This window comes from Sapajus apella, unplaced genomic scaffold, assembly GCF_009761245.1.
Source record: "Sapajus apella isolate SASKATOON/1434 unplaced genomic scaffold, GSC_monkey_1.0 scaffold34, whole genome shotgun sequence".
Classification (NCBI taxonomy): domain Eukaryota; kingdom Metazoa; phylum Chordata; class Mammalia; order Primates; family Cebidae; genus Sapajus; species Sapajus apella.
Window position 1 is genome coordinate 16,693,401 of NW_022436974.1, and position 26,918 is coordinate 16,720,318.

General features: G+C 37.7%; 1 protein-coding gene and 1 long non-coding RNA gene across 19 annotated transcripts in view; both read left to right on the forward strand.

Annotated features, from left to right (window-relative positions):
* The window catches only part of DLG2 (discs large MAGUK scaffold protein 2), a 2,183,817-nt gene that overhangs the window by 971,144 nt on the left and 1,185,755 nt on the right, over positions 1-26,918 (forward strand). The gene's annotated exons all lie outside the window — the stretch shown is intronic.
* Positions 23,850-26,459, forward strand: LOC116563331. The gene is made up of 2 exons (XR_004274341.1): positions 23,850-25,620; positions 25,679-26,459. It is a non-coding gene; the product is annotated as an uncharacterized LOC116563331 (long non-coding RNA).

A 26,918-nucleotide genomic window follows, 5' to 3' on the forward strand; every position in this document is an offset into this window, starting at 1 on the left:
AAAATATGACTGATGAATACAAATATATGTAGACAGGTATTGTAGTCTAAGGTCTTAGCCTCTGAAGCCAGAGTGCCTAGGTTCTAAATCTGGCTTGGCTACTTACTGTGTAATATTGTATAAATTATTTGACTTTTTTGCTTTCATTCCCTCTTCTGTAAAATGGGATTAAATAATTTAACATATATAAAGCACTTAAGACAGTGTGTGACACATTGTAAAGCTGCATCAGTACTGTTATATGTCATTATCAATGTGTTTGTCTGCTGTGATGACAAATGTACTTAAAATTTCAGCACTTGCAAATCTTTATTTTCTTGCTCACATTACTTACAGGTTTGTGTTACCACTATAGCTAGTCTCTGGCTAAGGGTCTGCTCCCCTTCCTTTCCTTCCCATTCTATAGAAGAATCTCCAGCTAAGATTCTCATGGCAGCATATAAAAGCAAGATGAGTGGCAGAAACTCATGGTACTTCTCCCAGCTTCACTAAGAAACAGCATATGTCATACGCACTCATATTCCACTGACCAAAGCATGTAACGTGTCCAAACCCCAAATCAATGTGGCAGGAATATATAATTTCCTAAGGAAAAGGACAGTGGAGGGGTGTTAATAATTATAAACAGAAATACAATCTACCAGAATCATCAAATATCAGCATCTGCATATTATTCTATGTAGGGTACTGGTAGGGAAAGGGAAGAAGTATGACAGAAAGCAAGTCTGGCTAGGGAAAAGTAGAGTCAGAGCATCTCTGAAGATCAGTCCTAATTTTCTGGATATATTTGAAGCTTTTTGGCTCACAGTGCTCTACTTCCCATCTATCCTGCTTGGTTTTCTGATTTTTGTTCTATGAGCCAATTACTTGACCTCAAGGCATAAGTTTGAAAAGCTGGGGCTTTTGCCACATGTTACAATATGTGGTAATTTGGATTTGAATTATGAACAGGAAAAATGAGTTTATTTTACCTCTGTTATTGATGTCTTGATCTCCTGTTTCAAAGCACTATAAACATTTGTCAAAGTCTCCTGTTAATTATAATCGTAGTTGCTAACTTAGAGTCAGTTGTCATTTTCATTATATTCCATGACTTTGTAATTAAGTCATTTGAAATAGATGGAATTTGTAATTGTAGTGGGCAAATTATTTTAGGCTTTGCTTTTTTTTTTTTTTTTTTTTTGAGAGAGCCAAGGAGGAGACTTGGAATTCGAAACTTTTTTTTTTTTTTTAAAGGGAACAATGTGTACACAAATGTCATTTACAGCTAATATTTAATACTAAATTATGATTAGTTTTCATTTGTTTATCCATAGAGCAAAAAAGATCTTTTGAAAAATGTTAAGAATATATTTAATGTGTCTGTCACTTTTCTTTACTCAGAAGGAAGCCTCTTAAGATATAAAATAGTCTTCATTGTTCTGCGTGTAACTTTACTTTGAGATTCTTAAGAAGCTGAATTCTAGTTGTCAGGAATTCTAGTCCAAAAGGCCTAGGATTTCAAAACAGGTGTCCTTTAGTAATGGCTTAGCTGCTGGGGCACCAGGTCTGGAGACAAGACATCTGCAAGGCCCTTTGAATTGAGTAGGGGAAGGAAGGGATAATAGCAAAAGTGGAATTGGCTGAAGTAAAAGATCTTCGTCCTGTGTCGGTCCATGATTAAGAATTAAATATGGGAACTTGGATCTAAGGATGAGAGAACTTCAGGGTCTAGATATAAGGGGTCTAAAAACAGGTTCAAGCACAAATAGTGTGACTATATAATTTACCATACAAATCCATTTATATTTTGAGAGTAAAAGGTAATATATAAGTGTGCTGAGTAAGCAGTGATAAATCAGGACAGTCCTAGAGAAACTAGAGTCACTCTAGGGATAGAAAGAATAAAATATATGGTAAATAAATATAATCCTGTGTTATTGACCTATCCATTCATGTATTTTTCAGGGAATATTTGCTGTGATCTGTGTCTATTCTGGAGATGCACAGATTTATAAGACATGCTACCTGCCAGGGATATCCTGTCAATAGACTGTTAGAATAGATTTTAATTTGTTGGAGATAACCACCAGAGTTCACTCTTGGAGCCCAGGATTGCAGTCTTTGATACAACCTTGGGTCAGGGAAGGGAGAGAGAAAGAGGAGGTAATGAGTGCCCTCAAGCCGAGAAACTGTCTCACAAAATCTCTACACCATGCAGACATATATATATACATATATTCATGGTATATAATATATATATGTAAATGATACATATATATATATATATATATATATATATATATTTATATCTTGGTATGTTTTTCTGTATGGAGAAAATGTAATTTAGAATATGTGGAATAGGTAATATCTGAAGTAATCTTCCAAAAGGAAAAGGTAAAGAGTGGGAGAACATTTCTCAAGTTTAATCCCTGATTGGAAGAATCTGACCAGGACCTTCAAACTCAGAAATGTCTGCTCTTAAAAAAGAGATGTAGAAAAAAAAAAAAAAACACGACTTTAAGTGCTAATGATATGTTACTAACATCTGAATGAATGACTCTGGAAACCGGGATGATGTGAGGGGAGCTGGCCCTCTACTTCCATGTTATCATGGAAGTATTTCCATCTGTGGTTCGCTGGCACAAGCTTACCCTTTCTGAATTAGAGAAATTACAGAGAAAAAAATTAAAGCCAATGCATGCATGGGGGAGGGGCACATGCATTTTGTCCAGGTGAGATTTTACTCCCTGTCTTGTACCCCTAATTCAGTATGTCTTACGCTTCTTTAAGGAAACTTGAGATGAGTAATCTCTGAATTTGCATTACCTGGTCAATATATAAACATTTATATTGAGCATCTTTAATGATCAAGGGCTTTGCTTGAGAGCGAGAGACATCTCTTTCTCAATCTCTCTGAATCTCTGAATCTCTCTCCTCTCACCCCATTTCCCCCACTTTTCATACAGACACAAATGTACTGAATTGTGGGGAACTCATAGAGAAGGATCATGTCTTATTTACTTTCATATGCCTGGCTTGTGCTTCAGCTCTTGGTCCATAGTGGATTATTAAGTGATGATAAATTTTCACTGAAAAGTACACATAATAGCAATTAATATTTTCATGTCAGCACTTTACAAACGTATCATATTTGTAATCTCTGGTGACATGAGCATTAGGTCTATTTCAACTTTATAATTGTGGAAGCTGTGGTTGAGAAGATAAAATAAGTCCACACGATCATATAGAGAGACAGAACCCAGGACTCCTGAGTTTGAACCTGGTTCTCTCTCAGCTAAATTACATTGCTACATTTGAGACTCTGTAATACATTCTAAAAGGTAAATACTTCTGACGCTTTCAGATTTCACTGGTATTCAAGTGCCCTCAAGCCAAGAAACCATCTCACAACATCTCTATACCATGCAGTAAAAACAGAAACAAAAACTACCTGCAAAGTCATAATTACATATAAGCATTATATCTTGGTATTTTTTCTATATGGAGAAATTTCAGGTGACTTTACCTGTAGCAAGTTGAATGGGGGTGTAAAGAGTAACAAAGTCATAAAATTTTATTTTGTGATATGTCTGTAGATCACAAAAAGTACGGCAAACTAACTTTAATTAATTATCATTGCTTGAATTGAATTAGATCCTCCCATTCCCACAATAAACTGTAATGCATTCCTTATAAAAAAGTACAACTTGAAATTGAGTCCTTTAGGCCAGAGAGTTTATTTATAGCATGTGGTGAAACATTTTATGGGCTCAATTTCATTTAAATCATAGATTCAGGAAGTCACAGAAAGAAACAGGCCCACTCAGTCACCTTGGCTTTGTCAGAAGGTGTAAGATCTGCGTTTGCAGTATACTTTCTATTGCTTGGGTCAATGTGTGTATTTATGTATCTCTTCATATTCAATACTGCCGATGAAATGGCTTTCATATGAAAATGCGTAAATCAAAAGGCTGGTATGGGATGTAGATTTTCCTTCTTTTACAACATCTTCCATCATTGTCTAGTTCAAACTGAGGGTTATTTTCTTTAGGCCAGGACAAAAGCAGTCCTCTGCTGCCCTGCTCAGATCCTACTGTTTCTACTCTGGGTCAGTTTGGTCTGCCCATCATATTTACCTCCTTAAGAGAGGCATCAAACCAGTCCTCAGAAGGTTATAGAGATAAGACACACTATTATGATGATGCAGATGTCAAAAATAGCACAAACCGTAGACAGTACATGTTTTGCCAGAGCAAATGGAGTGTCAGGGTACCCAGTGAAATATTGGAGTTGTCAATGTCAAATCCAGGATACTGAGAGTTAAGAGGAATGCTATATAAAGAAGAATTTAACCTTATCCAAAGATGACCTTTGCCCTCACTCCCTGGGAGGTAATCTCTAGATTTTTAGAATATGATATCTGATAGGAATGTCTTTGTTTGCCTGGGGCTTTTGCCATTGGATAGTCTAACACTGTGAATTTTAATGGGGGTTTTGGGTCCAGATGGACTGGAGACAATTTCAGTCATGCAGGCAGTATGTGACGCAGTTCCAATAAAAGCTCTGAGCACTAGGGCTCAAGTGAGCTTCCCTGGTTGGCAATATTTTGTGCATGTTGTGAGACACCAGTGCCAAGAGAGTAATGTGTTTATGACTCCATGAGTAGAAGACAGAAGCTCCATGTTTGGCACTTTTTTTGGACCTTGCTCAGTGGTTGTCTTTCTTTGACTGATTTTAATGTCTATCTCTTTCCTGTAATAAACTATAGTTGTGAATATAACAGCTTTCACTGTGTTCTATGAGTCTTTCTAGTGAATTATAAAAGTTGAGGGTAACCTTGGAAATCCCCCAAACTTGCAATTGATATCAGAAGAGAGGGTGGTTTTGTATGAACCATGGGACCTCACATGCCTCCTCATAGTTGCCTTAGCATCTTATAGAGACATTATTGAAAATCAACATCCAAATGATATTCATTTCTGCATACCCAAGGATAGTTATTGGGTAATTTATTTGATTTCACATTTTTTATTCCTAGGATATATGATATCTATGTGTAAGTTGTATGTTTCTCACTCCAGATAATCACAAAAGCACCCCCATTCCCCAAAGAGATAGAATTCTAGCATATCTGGATATCTGGAAAACATCAAGAAATTTTGCATCCAGAAGTTTATTGGTAGTTAAGAGATATATTAAGAGGATTACACTCCAAGTTAGACCTAGGGAAAGCTGAAAGAACTCTTGAAAAGGCATTGTAGGAAATCTAATGGGAATTGAGGGGCACATTAGAGAGACCACGCTTTAGGGAGAGGGTCCAGGGTCAGACAGGACTTCAAATTTTAAAAAGTGCTGGAAAAAAAAAGACAAAGCTCCACCCAGAAGATATACAATTAGATTGAGGCTACCTACAAGTTGGACTTAATATTTGTGTCAGTGAGAATTAAATTTGTCTGTGAGTGACAGAATACTTGAAATAAAAGAAGTTCCTTTCTTTCTCATTATCTTAGCCTATTCAGGCTGCAGTAACAGAATACTATAGACTAAATGGCTTATAAACCACAGAAATTTTTTTCTCACAGTGATGGGAGCTTGGAAGTTCAAGATCAAGGCGCCAACAGATTTGATGTTTGATGAGGGCTCAGTCCCTGATTCATAGATGGCCATCTTCTTGATATAATCTCACATGATGGAAGAGTTTAGGGAGCTGTGTTAGTCTATTTTGCATTGCTCTAAAGAAATATGTGAGGCTGGGTGATTTATAAAGAAAACAGGTTTATCTGGCTTATAGTACAACAGGCTGTACGAGCATGGTACCGGCATCTGCTGGCTTCTGGTGAAGACTTGGAAAGCTGTTACTCATGGTGGAAGGTAAAAGGGGAGCAGGTGAGTCATATGGCCAGAGAGAGAGAGAGCAAGAGAGAGCTGAGGAAGTGCCCGACTCTTTTAAACAACCAGTTCTTGTATGAACTAATAGAGTGAGAACTAACTCATTACCATGGGGAGGGCACCAAACCATTCATGAGGAATCTGCCTCCATGACTTTAACATGTCCCACCAGGCCCTACCTTCACATTGGAGATCACATTTCAACGTGAGATTTAGAATGGACAAACATTCAAACCACATCAGGAGCCCCCTGCGTTTCTTTTATAATGGCATAAATCCCATTGGTGAGGATTCCAGCCTCATGACCTAATCATTGCTCAAACACCCCACTTTTTAACACCATCACACTAGGGGTTAGATTTTAACATATGAATTTGGTGGGGATACAAACATTTAATCTATATCACTCATGTAAATGAACCTAGAAATAAAGATTCTAATCAAGGTTGATAGCTCCATGATCATCAGGGACCCAGGATCCTTCTATCTTGTCACTCAAACCAACCTCAACATAAATAGTTCATCTCCCATCCAAGATGGCAATTCAAATTTAATGATCATGTATACATTTTATCCTATAGAAAGAAAAAAGGAAGGAAGAAGGGAGAAAGAAGAAGCAGTAAATAAGCCACCTATTGCATTCCCTATTTTGGAATGGTTCCTATACAGAACATATTTACTTAAATTACATTGTCCAGAAATAAGTCAGCTGCCATACTGAAGCTTCCAAGAAAACAGAGAAATGTAATCTTTATTATAGGTGGTTATATGCCCAACTAAAAAGGTTGGGAACCATCCTCTAAAGAAAAAGAAATGAATGTTTATTAGAGGTTAATTAGCAGCCTCTGCTGCAGCGTTAGATCAATCAACAACTATATTAAATTTTGGCTGCAAACAATATTGGAAGCAGATCCTGCAGTTGAGCGTGACCTAATGGTACTGGTCTCTGGCCTGTTAAGAATCAAGCCACACAGCAGGAGGTGAGCAGCGGGTGGCTGATTATTACTGTCTGAGCTCCACCTCCTGTCAGATCAGCAACAACATTAGCTTCTTATAGGAGCAAAAAACCTGTTGTGAACTTTGCATGTGAGGGATCTAGGGTGCGTGGTCCCTATGAGAATCTAATGCCTAGTGATCTGAGGTAAAACAGTTTCATCCTGAATCTGTCTTCCTACCCCTCTGGTTTGTGAAAAAAAATGTCTTCAACAAAACAGGTTCCTGGTGGCAAAAGGGTTGAGGACTGTTGCTCCAGTGTGTAGGCCGTAGAGCTGGTCTCAGAAAAAGAATGCTGTAGGGACAGGTAGCCAGGCTGGCCAGTGCCATGGCTGTGGCTCTTTGCTCTTTTCTGTGGCTCCTTACAGCATTTCTGTCTGTAGTCATTCCATGAAAGCCTCCTGTTTGCCATTGCTTGGCTATCTGCCACATTTTTAGTTGAGTTCAGTAGGCTGCAGTGCTCTAAAGGATCACTGTTGTGAACTTTTTTATCATTAGATTAAAATAGGTTTATTTTTATTATTACTATGATTATTGTTATTACAAGTCCATTGGGAGATGGATTAGCACATTAAATCAGTCATATCTGGTTTTTAATATCTACTTTAGGCTTTACTAGCTGCATGATCCTAGGAAAGATTCTTAATCTTTCTGGCCTTCAGTTTTGTCATATGCTAAATGGGGACAATAATGACTACTTGAAGAAGTGTTGTTAAAATTAGAGATAAAGATAATACGTGGCACAGAGTTGGTGCTCAATAAATAGCAATTATTACAAACAAAACTCTTAGGTTGAACTGATCCTGACACAATAAATAGAAAGATAAACTCGTTGAGGGGTAGAGAATTAAAATAGTTCAAGTACCTACTTTGCTCAGTGTATTTAAAATACATTTTTTCCCATTTCCTATATCAATATTTTGAGGGAGATAATCTTATGTCCACTTAACAGATGAAGATACCAGGATTCTAATTATTTAGAGATTTTTCCCCAAGGTGACTTCATTAGTGAGTGCTAGGACTGAGATTTGAACTTTGAGCTCTCTGTTTCCATTATTGTCTAGATTGTTTAAACTCAACTATCCTATTTCACAGTTAAGGAAATGGGACAGAGTACAGTCAAGAGACTTTTTCATGATCCTAAACATAGGATCAGAATATCAGATTTCTGACATCTAGCCCACAGTATTTTTCTTTTCTCCCTGGTACGATATTTAACTTGTATTTCCCTTCCACTACATTCGGCTATACTTTTAGTATGATAAAGTTTTTCTAAAATTTCAGTGTATTATATTGTTTTGCTGATTCACATTTTTAATACTGAGTAGCCTTTTTAGCAAGCAGGCCTATGTTGTATATGGTGACTTTTGTTTCCTTGGCTTGAGTGAGTCAAATGGATGTCTTTGCAGAGAAGTGAACAGATGTTGGATATATTTCTGAATACTTCAGAAAGATTGGACTGTTATATACATGGAACAGTTCTTTGCTACTGATGATGAATTGGAACTGAATGCATCATGATTCCAACCTGTCGATGCATGCCATATGGAATAACAGTCCTCTCTTTAGCAGGACTGTGTTTCTTTCCATGCAGAGGTTTTGTGCTGTGCAGTTTATTGTTCACCGAATCTTTATGGTTCCTTTGCATTTCTTGTGCATGGTGAAAACTGACCTGAGGTAACACATTTTTTCTTTGTCTCTGTTACTAAGTCATGAATATATTAGTCTTGCTTTCTACTCTGAGGCCCAGATCAATATTCTACTGGAATGTTGATTGTTTTAGTGAATGGAAATGAACTGGCAGGATGTCATTCAGAACATTTGAGCACAGGCTAATGAAACATTTGCATGGGTGGATGAAAAGGCCCCCTGATGAAAATTAAGAGTGACATTTGCATAGTTTCCTGCTATTTACAAGCACTTGCACATACATCTAATTCTCACAATCACTCTATGAAAAAAACAAAGTACAGTTTGGTTATTATTTTCCAGATTGAGGGTAAAGAGGTTTAGAGAGATTATGAGTTGCTCAGGGTCACAGAATGATGAGACAAAACCAAGAGTCATACTCAGATCTTCTGGCTTTAAATCCTGATGTTCTTTCTTCTGGGAAGCTCCATCTCTCCAAATCTGGCCCTTTCTTCTGAATATTTCTTTTCTCTGTGACTTAGTATTTTTTGCTTAAGAAATAGCATGCAGTGGCCCATTAACTTTATTTTCTGCTCTGTTCCTTACTAAATCACTCAGGATAACAGAAAAATTTAGCTCTTGGCTCAAAGGAGATTGAGGTTTATTTGTGTCATTGGACAACCCCAAGCAGGCTGCTCAGCATTAAACCATATGGAGTCAAAGTATGCTTGTGTTCTCTTGAGGTTTTTTTTTTTTTTTTTTTTTTTTTTGCAGTGTTAATTCACTTTATTTTTCTTGTATAAAAACCCTATATTGTAGCTGGAGCTTGGGTCCTCTGCACGGAGACTCTGGTGTGGTTCTTGACGAGGTGTTCCGTGAATTCCTGATAGGGAGACTTGGTGAATACAGTCTCCTTCCAGAGGTCGGGGGTCAGGTAGCTGTAAGAGATGGCATCAAGGGTGGCCATGGCGAAATTGCCCAAGGTGGCTGTGAAGCCCCTCTCTTAAGGCTTTTACTACTCTTTGTAGAAACTGAGCAACTGCATTATAGGTCAGTGTTCTGCTGATGTTTCCAGTTTTTGTAAAATATTAAATGAGAGGAGATTAGAATGGGACAGGAGGAAATAGAGTGGTTAAATTACCCTGCAAACCTATTAATAATGGGTACAACACACAGGGCAGATCAGAGCCTTTCATATATCAAAAATATAGATATAAAGATATAGATATAAAGACAGCTGGCCAGCATTTTAATTTTTCTAAGGAAAAAGTGATGTATTGTTTGTCTATCTACACATTACAAATGGAACTTAAGAGAAACAGGAATTGAGAAATGCTGTAAAATTTAGATACGTTTCTATCTCAAGGAGACTTCTGTTTAAATAAACCAGGATAGGAAAAACTGAATTTCCCAAAGCTCCCATCTTTAAAGAGACAGGTGGTCTGCTGAGGACAAAAGATGGAGAGGAAGATAGTAATAGGAAGTCTGCTGAAACCAGAGCTACATCAGGGTCCCAAGACAGGAAGTCAGCAAACGCTTGCCTCTGAACTTCATGCCGACAGACACTACCAACGTAAGGGAATGGATGTGATGAAGCAAAGGGTTGGTGTGAGTTAGCTTGGGATCCAACAAACATTTTCTTTGTGCCAAGTACAAAAGTTAGTAAAATCCAGGCCCTGATGATGGACATACCAGCCAGCTAGAAAGGGAAGCAAATAAATATTCAAAACAGCACATCCTTTAACACAGTTGGAATAATGGTATAGATGACAGGACTTAATAAATGGTGACTATGGGCAAGATTTATGCTATACCATTCATTACTGATTATGTCCTACCAATGACCCTGTGAGGAAGCTACTATTTTATTCCCAATTACAGATAAGAAAGTAGGGATCAAAGATTGGCATAGCTAGCAGGTGAAAACTAGTCCCTCCCCCAAGGCAAGTGATCCATAGTAGACTCCAATTCTTTATGAAAACATTTATGAATGTCCAGTTATGCTTTAGATGATGTAGGGCATTTAAAGATAAGTAATCCATAGCCGTTGCCCTCACAGAGTTTATAATAAATGAGAAGAAATTAGACAAATATGATAGTCTTCAAGATTCAGTGAGAGATAGGATGAGGTAAGGTTCACAAAAACCTTCACTTCGTGGAGGATATGGGGGTCACAAAAAAAGTGCCATGGGTGAATTGCTTGTGATAGCAATGGAGAGGAAAGCTTTTGCATCTCTGGAAGAGAGGGCTCTCAGGTTCATGGTGTGCCTTGTGGATGCTGTATAATGTATTGCTAGAGTTACAAGACATACTCTATTAAGAAAGCATTCAGTCTTATACACTCGGTCATCTGCAAACAGAACAGCTCAGTTATAACCAACACTGAGTTCACATGAGGAAACTAAGGCTGAAAATCTTTTCTGTAGGAATGCCTTAGAATTCCGGAGTGATCGGGATCCCAAATGCCTCTCCAAAGTAAGGTTAGAAGAGACAATAAGCTATTAATTCCTCCATCTTCTTCCTCACCATGACCCATCCTGTTATTATTGAAAGAGCCAAGAGAATGCCTGATGCTGAGAGGAGCAGGAGACATTTTCCTGAGACCCAACTGGAAATATTTGCTGTAAATGTCCCATAACATAGGAGGACTTGAACATATACTGGTGGAATTATAACTTAGGGAGCAGGATCATCCCTCTTGAATGCATAATGTGCTTACTTCAGTCATCACTGTGCAAGAGAAATACTCAAACAGAAGCTGGCACATGTGAGGGCCGTTCAGGGTGATCATGTAAGAGACTATCTAAAGAAGTAAGGATGTTTAACTATAGGAGAGACAATGTTGAGGTCATAGGGGAGTCATTAGTGGAGGCAGGAATATGGAAGCCCATTATTTACTGGTTTCAAATAGCTGATTATGTAAGGAGATTTTGGTCTTGCTCTGATGATTGTGGAGATTTCAGGGTGGCTATTGGGTGGAAGTTACCAGAAGGCTCATTTCAGTTTAATATAAGTTTGATCATTTTGAAAGAGCCTTCAGCTGGAATTGAAACTGCTCTGAATTTCTTCCTACATCTGTCAAGTCTGGAATCATATCTACTTTAATTATTAAAAATCTAATATTGGGCCAGGCACAGTGGCTCACTCTTGTAATGCCAGCAGTTCAGGAGGCCAAGGCAGGCAGATCACTTGAGGTTAGGAGTGGGAGACCCACCTGGCCAACATGGTGAAACCCCATCTTTATTAAAAATGCAACAATTAGCCAGGTGTGGTGACTCATACCTGCAATCCCAGCTATTTGGGAGGCTGAGGCAGGAATCACTTGAACCTGGGAGGCAGAGGTTGCAGTGAGCTGAGATCACACCACTGCACTCCAGCCTGAGCAACAGAGCAAGACTCTGTCTGAAAACAAAGCAAACAAACACACAGACAAAAACTCTAATATTGTATTCTCTTATACCTCATCATTGTCCTGCACTAACTTGTGAAGCACACTGATAGGTACATTAGATTTGGAGTGCCTAGATTAATGTTCTAGGCATACAGGTTCTTCCTCTTGCTAACTCTGTGCATTGGGTGAGTCACTGAAAAACTTAACCTTTAGTTTTCTCATCTGTAAAACGAGTCTAATAATACAAGTTGAGAGGTTTAAATGAAATAATACCTATAGCAGTTGAACCTTGTCCTGGTATTCACTAAGTACTAAAAATGATAATTAACTTTATTTTTCTTGGCCTGTCTATTAGGAAGAAATGTAAGAGCTAAACTGTACTCTATATTGTCTTAGAAAATCTTAGCCTTTTCCTGTTGTTATATAGTATTTGTGTAATGTTGGATCAATTAATTATGTTAATGGGGAGAACTCAAGTGACACCCTTGATAACTAAGATGTTCAGGAAAGTCCAGATCCAGAAAACTTTTTCAGAGTTCATAGGATGATGCTATGTGTCTTGAGACAAATAAAAATAGAAGCTTTCAAAGCCATGAAGAGAGCAAAGGTCACTCCCCTTCTGTCTCCTGGTGAATTTCACACTACTTGAGATGGTTACAGGTTGTTGAAATCCGAAATCAGATAAAGCTGGTGGTATTGGAAAACAGACTATGGCTTGTGAATTATTATATTGATATGATGGCATTTGTAACTAATAAGGCATTGGGAAATGTTTTAGTGGGAAAAGAGATTTTTGTGACTTGTATAAGCTATGGGAAATGTAACCTTGGGGACTGGGACTAGAGAAATCTATACCTTTGCTTCCATAACACTGGTAGGCACCAGGAAAGGTGAAAAGTCTGTGAGCCAGTTTAGCATCAAACTTTTTTATATATTCTAAGACCCCAAAGAGTCAGGGGTACCAATATGCAGATTTTAGTGCCAGTAATAATGTAGTGGTCAGAGTTATTGGAAGGTAGAAGAGGTAATTGGGAGATAAAGAATATCTCTGTAAATATATGAGAAGAGACTAGATTAATATATAGCAGGAGAGTTTTAGAGGGAAGAGAGGAAAAAATAGGCTTGCCTGGAAGAATGATAGCCAGATGATTATGAAAGAAGCTATAAAACTTAAGCAAGAAGCATGAAAGATTTGAATGCATGAAGAATGTTTTATGTTCCTGGAAGAGTAAATATTGTAAACATGTCACTTCTTTCCAAAGTTTGTCATAGCTTTAATGCAAAACCAAGTTAGACATTTGTGTGTGTCTGTGTGTGTTTCTTGAGTTTTGTAGTATCCAGTGAAAGATAATAGTAGAGGAATGGGAGATATACAAGAGTTATTTGACAGATAGATTCCTGTCAATGATTGGTTACTGATTAGGTGTATGGGCTATGGGAGTAAACCTAGGGTAACGCACAGCCTTCTGTCTTGAGATATTGGTTGGATCATTGTGGCATTCACTGTCACAATCAAAACAGGAGCAGGAATATGTTAGAACATTAAAGAAGGAACATTAAAGAAGAGGCAATGAAATCAGCTTTTGTCACTGGAAATAAAACTGTTTATGGAATGTGTAAGGAGAGATTTGGGCAATAGCTTTGGGATAAGATCTAAAGCCAAGAAGATAGGTCTGGGCTAAGTTTATTGGTTTGGACATTAGCATATGAAAGCTATAGCTGGAAAAATAAGTATAATGCAATTAGTTGGGAAGAACTTATAGATGAAAAGAAAAGGACTAAGCCTGAGAATGCCCAGAGTTTAAAGGGGAGGTAAAGAAAGAGGATAATCTAAAGAAGACAGAGAAAGACCAGACAGAGTTAGAGATCTACTGGAAGGTAATGGTATCATGGAAATGAATGCATTGTTGAAGGAAGGATTCAACAAAGTCAAATAGCTCAGCAAGGTCAAGTAAGATAATATTTGCTTTCAGAAAAAAAAATGATACGAATGTCTTTGGAGGGCATTTTGATAGTATCTATCACTTTTTAAAAAGCACAGATCCTTGAGACTTAGGAATTCCATTTTCAGAAATTTATCATGAAAACCCTACTTCAATAAATGCGCAACAATTATACCTATAGGAAAGTTTATTATAACTTTTCTGTTATGGTAAAATCCATTATATCAGCATGTTCACGCAATAAAATACAGTGCAGCTATTAAATACTGCGATCAGTATATACTTATTGGGAGAGTCTTTGAAGCATATTTTTGAAAATGTAACAATATAAGAGACTATGAATAGCAGTTTAATGAGGGGTTAAGCAAGAAGGAGCATATATCTATCTGGCTTCAAAGTCGATATCTGCTACTTACCAGATATAGGATATTGGCTCAAAAAAGCTTGTTTATTTTGTTTATACTGATGAAGTGACAGACAAAGAGAAAGTGGCAGACCAAGAGAGGGAAGTTTCTTAATTTCTCTTTGTCTGTCACTTCATCAGTATAAACAAATAAGATTTTCCCACCTTCTCACTATCCTTTGCTTTGTATGACTAATCCAGTTGGCTCAAGCTTTTGTGAGGCTTTTAACTGTAAATAATGATCTCAATTCAGTAATTAAGATGTCCAATTTCTCAGTAATAGTCTCAATTCAGTAACAGAAATGTCTAGTCTCAGGCCAAAACTCCTACATCTCCAATAGCTACAACAAAAGAGAGAGAAAGCTCTTTTTATTTGGTAATCAGGAAGTCGTTGGTGATCTCCATGTGGGTGGTTTCAGTGAAGTATGAGGGAGCAGAGTCCAATTGTAGTGAGAGAAGGAAGGAATGAAAGATAAAGAATGGTTTAAACAAATGTAGACAGACTTTTGGAGCAGCTTCAGAGGAAAAAGTTAACATAGAGGAAACAGGTATATTCCTGAGGAGGTGGAAAGAATAGATGCAATTTTCAGCTCATGGGGTACAGTAGCTTTGGAATAGAGGCTACTAGAGTACACATCAACTGGAAGCTGAAAGGGTTCTTTCTTGGTACCTTGTATTTACTCTCTGAAGGAACATTGAGAAAAGGGAACTTCCTAGAGTCATCTCTAGGATTTCTGAGCACTTTAAAGAGCAGGTCTGAGTTTGCAGAGAGGTTTATGGAAGGGCAGGATTGGTGTGGCTCTGCTATTTTCCCTGGAATCCTTGCTTAGAACTAGAATTACAGGCATAAAGCATGCCCTCAGGGCCTTGCTGCAGGCAGCCTCAGAGGAATCACAACACAAAATGGGTCAAAGACAAGCTCTGGCCACCTCAAAATTTTGCTGCAGGCCAGTTCCAGTAGACAGCAAACCTATCAAATAAAGAGTTAAACAAAACACATTTTTTCATAACTTTTGTCTTGAAAATGCAGGACCTTGATTTTCCTGTTTAAAAACATACTACAACAAACAAATCATAGCCACTCTGAGTAGCTTTATGCATTAGTATCTAGTATGAAATCAAATACATGGGTTTCTTTATTTAATACACGAATTTCTCTCCACCCTATTCATTACACAGCCTTTCTCCTTTACTACTAACATCTACCTCATGGGGCTTTATTCTGTAAGACGCTGAGTTGGTCCCATTATATAATAACAAATATTTTCTGCTGAGTATCACGATCCATTTTAATGGTTTATTACCACCTTTTTGAAAATGGAGTAGTTGTACATTGTGACGCTCTATGAAGAAACTGTTACTAGGGAATTAGTGGTATGTTCCTTTCATCAGAGAATCCTTAATGGCCACATTCAAAAGCTCTAAGGTTTGTGGAAGTTTTGAGTGCATGGCAGTACTCAAGATCCAGAAAGAAAACAAAGAACAAAACCTGCAAAGAAAAATGGCCCCAATGCAAAGCTTATAGAGCTTAAGTGTTTGAAAGCCTTATGCCTGAATCATAGGAGGAGAAATAAAAATACATATCATTTGTAAAAATTCACATTGCATTCATTTTGTTGCTTTAGAAAAAAATAATTCTTAGGAAATCATAATTACTCAAAAATGAGGCAGTGTGGCACTGTCTTTGTGTTATTATAAAGGAATACTTGAGGCTGAATGATTTATGAAGAAGAAAATGTGTATTTGGCTCATGGTTCTGCAGGCTCTACAAGAAGCATGACAGAAGCATCTGCTTCTGGTAAGGGCTTCAGGTCGTGTGTGTGTGTGTGTGTGTGTGTGTGATATCTATCTCATACAGACACACACAGGTGAGATGTATATGTGTGTGTGTATATATATATATATATACACACACACATATATATCACACACGCTGATATATATATATGTGTGTGTGTGTATACACATTGTGACTCTCTCTCTCTGTCTCTCTCTCATTCTGAATCCATTTAACTATAGCACAGATACCTTAGAATGCATGTGCCCTTTGCACTAGTGACAAAATAGGCCTTTGGTTATAAACACATAGTGAGAGAGAGACCGGGCAGAGGTGGGGGTTGGGGGAGGTATGCCAGATTCTTTTCAACAAGCAGTTCTAGCAAGAACTGAGAATGAGAACTCACTAATTACCAAAAGGAAGGCACCAAGCAGTGCATGAGTGATCTACCCCCATGCTCCAAACACCTCCCACCAGGCCCCACCTCCAACATTAGGTATCAAATTTCAACATGAGATGTGGAGGAGACAAATGCAGAGGAGGCAAATATCCAAACTATATGGAGTACAATAGAGAAAAACGAGATAAAATGCAAGTCAAGAAGCTAGAGTCTTGCCCTTAGATTTCAATGTCTCACACAAATTTTATCTACTTGGGTCTCTGTATTAGACTGGGAAGCACTGGCATTCATTCTAAATACATTTAACTGTGGCACAAACAACCCTAGAATGCACGTGTCCTTTGCACTAGTAACAAAATAGGTCTTTGACCATCGTGGTGAGAGAACCAGCCTGTTTCTTCTTTTGCGAAGGGGGTGAATAATTCATCTCTAAGATCCCTTTTATTGTGAACACTCATATCATTCTAAGTGGCCTCCATTCTGAAGTGCTTATAATCAAAATGGCCAAATAAGATGACTTGGGTGTAAAAGCACAGGTTTTGTCAGCAGTAAGATCTTGTTCATAACCTAGTTCCTGTTTTTACTAGCTGTGTTACCTTGCGTAAGTTACCTAAGCTTTCTAGGCCTCATTTTCTTCATCTGTAAAAGAGGCTAATAATTCCTACCTGTGGAATTATTGTGAGAATGAAATGAAGTATGCTACGTACTAAGCACCGTAAGTATCACATGGTAGAGGCCCAGTAAATGGTATATATAGTTAATATTAATGAATACTCATACAACTAGAGAGGTGCATGTAGTATTTGCTGCGCATGGAAATCATTTCATTCTACATTCACACAAAATTTCAGTAATAAATGCTAGAAAGCCCAGTAGGATCCTCTTTGTTCCCCAAATACCGTTCACATCCCTATGGCAGAGGTTACTGAACCAACTGCATCACAGACTAGATGTGAGCTCTCATCTGCAAGTATTCTACCAACATTTGATGAGAACATAATGGATCTTCAAGGAGTTTGTGATCTAATGGCTACCTGACTCTCTGTAGGTGTTTAATAAAAATGTTTTAAATAAGTGCAGAAACAGGTGAATAGGTTAAGGCAATTAATCTTGGAAAATTTACACAGGACAAAATTTTGGTGATCAAACTTAATTTTGAAAACATTTCTACTGTACTGATCTATTGAAATACCTAAACAATAATCATCATAGTCTGATGTGCCTAGCATTTTATTCATGCTTGTCTTCCTTGTTTATATTTCATTGACTACATTATGGCCCAAGATTCATTATCACTTGTTTTTTTTTTTTTTTTTTTTTTTTTTTTTTTGAGACAGAGTTTCGCTCTTGTTACCCAGGCTGGAGTGCAATGGCGCGATCTCGGCTCACCGCAACCTCCGCCCCCCGGGTTCAGGCAATTCTCCTGCCTCAGCCTCCTGAGTAGCTGGGATTACAGGCACGCGCCACCATGCCCAGCTAATTTTTTGTAGTTTTAGTAGAGACGGGGTTTCACCATGTTGACCAGGATGGTCTCGATCTCTTGACCTCGTGATCCACCCGCCTCGGCCTCCCAAAGTGCTGGGATTACAGGCTTGAGCCACCGCGCCTGGCCCATTATCACTTGTTTTATAAGAAATATTAATTTGGTGATGATGATAACTATAGGTTTAGAGAAGGCATCATTGTCATCATTTACATATACATATGTATACAAAGATGTCTGAGCAAGACCTTCTCTCCCACTATTCCTTCAACTGGCAAAATCATACATACTTTTCTAAGTGCAGTTAAAATGTATGTCCTATATGAAGCTTTTCTTAATTCATTCTTAATGGTTTTATAACTCTTATTATGCTGTTAGTACCTATAATATTTATTATATATGTCATGCCTGATAGATTTAGATAATATGTATTATATATGTTATAAATGCCTCTAGCATTTATACATTTGTATTATGTTTGTTTAATATTTGCCTGTCTTACTCTCTCAATACCCCCACACACAAGTCACATATAAAGACATACACTGTAAACCCTTTAATGACAGAGAATATGCCTGGGTTATAACTTGCACTGCTAATGTGTGAAGAGAGGATGTCCCATTATTAGACATCTGCTGATTAACATTTTGTATTTCAGGCTCTAGCACAGTGCTTATCATATATGCATGCAGTAAAGGTTTGTTTATTTTAATGAAATGAAACCCTTGTATATATTACTCAACAAGGACTGATTAAAAGTTTTATATTAATATTTGTTTTCTTCCCTTTTTTAAGTGTAAAATCTGGTGCTCTGAGGTTTTTGTTTTTTAAACAAAGTTGACCTTCCAGGCCACTGGTTTCCAGAATAGGGCTTTTTTTTTTTTAACATTATGAAGCTTTGGATTCTGGTTGTTTTTGTCAGACTGAAACATCCAAGTAATTCATGCTGCGCCTGTCTTCTGGGTGATGCGAAGTCTGCAGAAGTTATGCTGGCCCCCTGCCTGGCTCTGACAAAGATATCAAGTAAATGCCAATGAATTAAGGTCTCAAGAAGTTGTCAAGAAGTTACTTTCTTCTGTTTACCCACATACATTTTCTTAATTGCTAGCTTCTATAAACAACTGGCATCTTTTATTTTGCATCTGATTTAAATTCTTTGACAAGTCCTTCTTTTCATTTACAGCTACGGAGGTGGTCAAACCCTGTGGTGTCAACTAATCTATACTGAGTCATTTGAATTTAAGTACCTGTTTTTTTAGGAGAAAGGGATTATTTTCTTCCATCTACTGTGTGCATAGATTACTTGAAGCTGTGTAGTTTCTAATTAACCACTGCAAACCAGTTCTAGAGAATACACCCACACCCCCACCTTGAGAATTTTTAAGAGCCCACAGCTTTGCTTTTTATGGATAACTAAAAACAGATAAACAGAAAAATCCAAAACAAACCTTTGGATGTTTCAGAGCTGACCCCCTTCTCAGAAGTTTTCAAGACGATGTCTCACGCCATCATCATTGTGGAGGAAATGTGACAAATTATGTGTAGTTCTTTTTACTCAGTTAGTATGAATGTTGTGAATGAGGTTTCCTATGTCCATCCAGTTGTGGGGATGCCCCACTGGAAATATGTTCTACTGGGGTAGATGAAATTAATAAAATCAACCATGGGAAATATTCACCTGTGGTGCTCACCATTTTATGCAAAAATGTTATTAAAGATAATTATAAATGTTCACTTAATAGCTTATCCTTGTTAGATGAGAATCTTTCCCAAACTCTCAGAAGAAGCGAGCTACAATCTGCTTCTCAGACTTTGGGCAAAAATAACTAACCTTCTTTTAGGACCCATTATATATCAGATATTGATAGTTACTTGACATATTTTATTTAACTCTTATAAAAGGTATGCATTATAACCCCCATTTTACTGGTAATAATTTGAAGTTCAGAGAAGTTCAATAGTTTGCCCAAGAGCACACAGCTAGTAGTTGGAATCTGAAGGGTGTGAACAAAGCCCGTCTGCCTCCCTAACCAGTTTGCTGTGTCTTATTCCGACTGCTTCCTCTTTATCCAATTTTGAAAGTAGGAGTGCCCGGAGGGTAAGGTCATGGTTTTGAAACTCTTTGGTAAATTTTCCATGCTAAGATATTAACTCTCTTAATGCAACTCTGCAGGGGTATGGATAATCTAGAATGTGCTGCAGTATGATTTTTCTGTAAAAGAAAGCTATGTGTTTCTTTAGCACTGCAGGTTCCAAATTCAAGAGAATTTGTGTGTCTTGAAACAATTGCAGAGGATGAGGGAGAGGATTTTGACTTAGTCATCCAAATCTGCATTAGCCACACAGTGCTCAGGTCCCCACATCGCCCTCATTGTTTTGTACATATAAGAATCAGTATTTTTCTGCTCTCCCCATTTTCTTTTCTTGTTCTACTTAAAAAATTACTTCATTCCAATAAGTCATCTTACATGTGTTTATAGTACCTTTGGCACTGTAGTTTCCAGATGCTCTTTTGAAAGAAAACTTTACCAGGTAGTGAAGTAAGGTAATCTCTTATTGCTGGAGGAAGTGAAGAAATGTTTTTCATCCCAGCACATGCTCACACAGTTATGAGCCTCTCATTCTTCTGAATTGGGTTGAGATTCATTCCACGGTGAAGCACTGGGATAGGCTTAGAATACACAGATGGACCTTCTAAAAAGACCCATCTCAGCCTGCGGGAAAACTCAGGAATTATTTTCCGATTCTTAATATACTGCATCTACATATGTAGTCAGCCGCTTATTGAGGAAGCAAAAAATAAACTTTTAGAAACACACAGGTTTGGGTTTAAATTCCCCATCTACCACTTACCAGCTGTATCTCTCTGGGCAAGATACTGACTGTTTGAACTTCTTTACTCATCAATAAAGTGATAATGATATAGCAACACTTATGTGGGTGATTATAAGCATTAGCGGTAACATATGTAAACTACCTGGCACAATGATTCAACATGTGGCAGGGCTTTAACACCAGGTAGCTCCTATGATTATTTTCCTTGACATATTTTAAAAACATCAGATACTGCTTTATTAAGAAGCAGGCTTGTATGCCCATTGGCTCCAGAGGCATTTTTGCTGTTGTGCCAAGTAGCAAAAGAAAAGTTAAAAGCCCTATATACCTATTATTCTGTAGAGAAGTCTTGGCCTAATAAAACAAACAAAAAACTCAGAGCAATTCGTGGTCTAAATTGGTTCTCAAGGTATGGGTGAAATCTCTGCTTTGTAAGACATAAAATTCTCCCATTTTAAGAGAACCATCCTTTCAGGCCTGAGGGAATAATAATTATATAGAACATTTCAGAGTGTACAAGATGATTTCACTAACCTGCATTATGTTTTTTCTGCAGAGGAAATCTATTTGGTCCCTTAGTATTGCAGGTGCGGAAACTGGGGTAATACCTGGGAAATAAAGAGCTGGGTCATCAGATTTTACATCCTGTGCTCTGAAGCTGCTTATGTAATGGTTATAACTGCTCTCTCTTTCTAAGGGAAGAAATTACAAAAACTGCATTAGTTGTTTTTGGTCCACAGAGATTTCCTTTAAAACGTTGCATCCTCATCAAATTCACTAAAAGGGCCCAATTCCCGAGTAGGCCTTCCAGGACAGACTGATTTGGCAATCTAATCACCTCCCATCCTGGTCCCCCCAAGTAACTAGCACAGCCTCCAAAGTGCCTACTGTGTACACAGAGACACATAGAGAATCTACCTTAAAATGTGTTAACAGGTGTACACAGGGTGATGAAAAAGAATCAATTTAATTGTGAGCAGAGCTTGAATAGAGTAGTTTAGAATGAAAGCTATTTCACTCTCTTAAACCACCAGCTTAGACTGGAGAGGAAAAAAAAAATTACTGGAGAAGAAAAAAAATAATGTGGCATTATTTTAAGTACTCTTTTTAGTGCAGATAATTTCTCTTGATTCTTTTAAATTAGCTAAATCAATTTGCAGGTGCTCTCTGGGGTTTCTTGATAGAAAAATAAAAGACCTTGTCTTTTCTTTGTGTCATTTCTCAGGGCTATTACAAAACTGTGCACATTGACTGTTCAATCTACATTATGTTGAAAAAAGAAAAGCACTTAAGTCTCTGTCTCTACCTTATTCCAACTAGGGGGTAAAACTGTCCATGTAGAGTGGGGAACCTCTAGCCCTCATTTGCTGGTGGCACAGCAGGCAGGTACATGTCTTCTCTTCTGCTTCATTTATCGTGGAGTCTATCTTTCTTAATTCCTATCTCCTTGTCCTCTCGATTGTAAGCAACAGGAAGGCAGGCACTCCTATTGTTTCCCATTATACACCCAGAACTTAGTATGGCGTTTGGTACATAGGAGCAACTTAATATAAAATTTCTTTGATCTATGAGTGATTGCAGAAATTTAAAGTTCATCTCTTTCTGTTTAAAAGTTCTTATTCCAACAAAACATGTGTATCTGGATTTGATTAAAACTTCATTCAGATTTATTCCTATGCAATTTAGCTAGGAAAAGTTTTGTATATACAAGGTTGCCGGAGTTGGCTTTAGTTTACTGCAAGTATTATTTTTCAGGGCTTTGCTGTATTAATTACTTCTATGAATGTGGCTACTGTAAGTTTGAAAGTCATTGAGGAAATTTTAGTGGTAATCTAGGAGTAAGGTTTGGTAACTTAAGCTTCTGTAGAAACTTATAAAGAAGTCAACCTTTATAATACACAGACAATACACAGACATGCACAGACACACAGACAGACACACATACACACGTCTATATATATAAAACATATCCACACGTGCACAGTTTCCTTCTTTGACAAAAATTGACATTTTTACTTCCTCTAATAGGAAATGGCATTTATTCAACAAACTCATATAGAATTTATTATATGCATGTAATGTTCTAAGAATTTTACAAATATTAAACTAATATATAATCTTCATAACCCCAGAGGTAGGTACTGTTATTATGCACAGCAAAGTTAAGCTCTTGCCTAAGGTAATTCAAGCTTTAAAGTAGAATGGAGCCAGAGTTTTTAACTGGGTAGTCTGGCTCTGGAGCCATTTAAATTATGCTGCCTCAGGGAAGCAAAGCATCCAGGGAGGAATAGCTCAAAGCCAGGCTAATGGAAAAGAAATACCAAGTTTGGAGTGCCCCAGAGTTGCTCACTCTCCTGGAAGCATGCAGTTTGTTTCATCATTAGGCTTTAAGCTTGTTTTAAGGATGGAATCAGAAGGAAGGGGAATCTTTGAGAAGCCCTTCTCCAGAGATCAAAGTGAAGGGCAACTGAGAAGGATATCCCTGAAGGAAGTCAATAGTAGTTCATAATAGCTAACACTTATTGAGTGCTTATTGTGGGTTAGGCAATGTTCTAAAGACTTTATGTGAATTAACTTATGTCATCTTCAACATAACCCTTTTAAAAAGTACGATTTTTATTTTCACTTTATATATGGTGAAGCTGAGACAGAGAGAGTTTGAATAATTTGCTGAAGGATATGCAGCTGAGTGGCAGAAGCTGAGATTGAAATTCAGAAAGCCTGGATTCAAGGTTTGTCCTCTTAACCACTGTCCCCTTATGATCTTAAGGAAAAGAGACCGTGGACTGTGTGTGACTCTAACACCTGGTTCCCCAGGTCAGTTTCCCCAGAGGAAAAAGTAATCAGAAGTAAACATTTTATTTATTTTTTAAATTTAAAACATTTTTCCAAATCAATAGGCCTTTTTTTCTTTTTTTGAGACAGAGTCTCACGCTGTTGCCCAAACTTGAGAGCAGTGGCACGATCTCAGCTCACTGCAATCTCCGCCTCCTGAGTTCAAGCGATTCTTCTGCCTCAGCCTCCCGAGTAGCTGGGACTATGGGCACCCACCACCACGCCCGGCTAATTTTTTGTATTTTTAGTGGAGACGGGGTTTCACCATGTTGGTCAGGCTGGTCTTGAACTCCTGACTTCATGATCCGCCCACCTTGGACTCCCAAATTTATAGGATTACAGGCATGAGCCACCGCACCTGGCCATCATAGGTCTTTTATTGCATCATTTATATATCACAAATAAGTCTTAGGAATCATCCAGCATCTTGTTTCTGTGGCTAGATAAATCTTAGATCTTATTCATCATCCTCCTGAACTGTTCCTTTTTCAGAGACATAGATACCATCCAAAAGTTTTCTGATATCCTTGTTTTTAACTGTTGTGGCTTGCTGAATCAAAGCAGCTGAATTTGAAATAAGCTCAGTGTTGTTTCCTTCAAAGATTAATTCATCCTTCTGGGCTTGAGATACCAAACAAGCAACATTGGGCCTTATCCAAACCCTGAGGATTTATTTTTCATCCAAGAAATTTCGGATGCCAATAAGAGACCCATTCTCCTTGATAATGACATTGATGGGGAATTGAGCATGCGCAGACCTCGCCTTGTAACAGAAGCCCAGTGTAACACCCTTGATCATGTTCGCGCATGACTACAAAGTGCAGACAGTGGCCAGGTCTTTTCTGTTTCCCCCTTTGACAACTGGAGCCTCTTCCTTTTCTTTCCAAAAAGAATGGGTTCTACATTGATACATAGAAGTCCCTTCACAGGGTTCCTCTGGGGCCCTTCACAATAACTGTGTGTCCCTTCAGGATAATGTTGACATTTTCTGAAGTCGACAGTCTGATTGCTGAGAATGGTCTTCCTTCTTGCCGTAGATGCGGCCAAGAACAGAAGTAAAAATTTTAGAATTGAAATAGCTCATAGGCTTATTACCTTCAGGAAATTAATAGAATGGGGATGATGAAGAGACTCTATTGTCAGTTTGGTTGGATGTGGAAGCCTATACACAGACAGTTGTGGTGAGCAGCCTGAGAGTGGGAGGCACACTGAGCATAGGAAAGGATTGAATATATCGAGAAGAAAGGGAACTGAGAAAGCAGATCTGACCCTGAGAGGGAGCACTGGCACTGACAACCCAAGGCTCGTGTGTGACTTTCTTTGCTGATTTGGGAAAAGTCACTAATAATGTTTGAAATTAGGACTCCATAGGCAGTACCGAGCAGCAGGCAGGTGTTAGCCAAGGAATTCAGGAGCATTAGGTTTTAGTCTTAGTAATTAGTCTTATGACCTCACCAATGCCCTGGAAGTAAATGGTCTAATGTTCCTTCGTACAGTTTACGAGGCTTGAGGTCAAACAAACCTTTATAATAATTGTTAAAACTGTCAATGTTATAAGATGGTAACAGCTATTATTTGTTTATGCTTTATTTATAGAACCTTAATGATTCTTTGGTTTTACAAAAAGAAAATAATCAAAATGTCACTTTTTAGGCAAAAAACCTCAGATATCTGGAATATGCTGACGTTGTATTATCATTTCAGAACATGAAAAATATGTTCCGTATAAAATATTTAATGAAACAAAAAGTATGGCTAGTTGAACAATTTCAAAAAGTAACACTCAGATTGTGTTAGACCAAGATGTCAAAAAGAAGCAACTATTTCCAAGTCTAGAGTCTGGAATCCTATTATCATAATATTGGTTTATTGAATGAGGAAACTTAAATAAATGATAAGGAACTCATAACATGCTTGATAGAACAACGAAATTCAAAAGTCAAAGAGAACTTAAGATGTAAGCTGAGTATATTCATGCAGATGTGGTGTGAAATCACACTGAATGCTCTCAGGTTTTATCAGTGGTCCTCAGGTTGGGTATCCCTGAAGTGGCAATAGAGGTTCTTGAGTTATATTCAGTGTTTCAACATAAATATGCTGGCGATGATAGCCAACAAGCTAATGAAGGTATGCAGTGTTATACTAGAATTCCATTAATGCAGTATCAATGGCATGTTGACCAAAACTCTGATTTGCTGAACACACACACACACACACACACACACACACACACACGCGCGCGCGCGCGCGCGCGCGAAATCAAACTAACAGTTTGAAGATAATACAGAAGTTCTGTGTTAAGTTCTATGATGAGCTATGGAGTCTCTGGAATACTTGATTTCCTCTGTTCCTTCTACTCTATACTATGTTTCTTTTATTAAATTTATAATGAAACAAAAACTATGGCTAAACAATTTCAGTAAATAACACTTATTTAACGTTATAATGGATAAAGTATGTACATTAAAGCCAGACAGTTAAAGAAGCTCATATTATAGCTCCATCATTTTGTTGCTTTTAATCTTAAATGATTATTCATCTTTACTTCTTTGTGTCTGAACTTCTTCCCTTGCAAAAAAAATAGGACTGTCACCTATTTTGTTAGGTTCCCATGGGATGTAAATGAGATAACATAGGACAGTGCTTGGTACATAGTGGACACACACTAAATACTGATATCATTTCTCTTTCCCATTTTGTCTGTGGTACTATTAATCACTGAAGTTTAGTGAAAGTGAAATTATCTATTTATATTTCCTCTTCACCTTCCATTTGGTGCCAAGGACACATTTGGATCATGTAGGAGTTTAAGCAAGGTTTACAATTGATGTTCTTCTTCATGTTCTGTTCATTTTTATTACTCTCGTTGAAATTGCTTATTTGTAATCTGGCCAGATTTCAAGACAATGAATTGAACAACACATCAAATATTGGATCAAAATGAAAGTGGAGGTTAGAGCTGCTAAATCAAAGATGAAATCAGTCAGCCAGACAAACAAGTTTTCATTCCAGCTCTCTAAGGCAAATATAAGGTAGAGAAACCAGAGAGAAAATAACGTAGTTAACAAACCCACTGAAGTCATTAGCAGAGGCTAAATGAGCTTCATATTGGCATGTTTTAAATGTTTAACTTTTTATAAGCCTCACAAAACTTAGAGCTCTGCTAGGAAATCCTGTAAGAATTAGAGTTATACCTCTTACTTGTGCCAGGGTGCCATGTTTTGAAGAGACTACATTGCATTGTAAACCAAAACTCCACACTATGAATCATCCTAGGCCATAGACCTCAGATCAAATCAGAGTTCAGTCACAGGCCACAGAACAAAATGAGCAGAGGTGTCTAGAGAGTAGTGCCTGG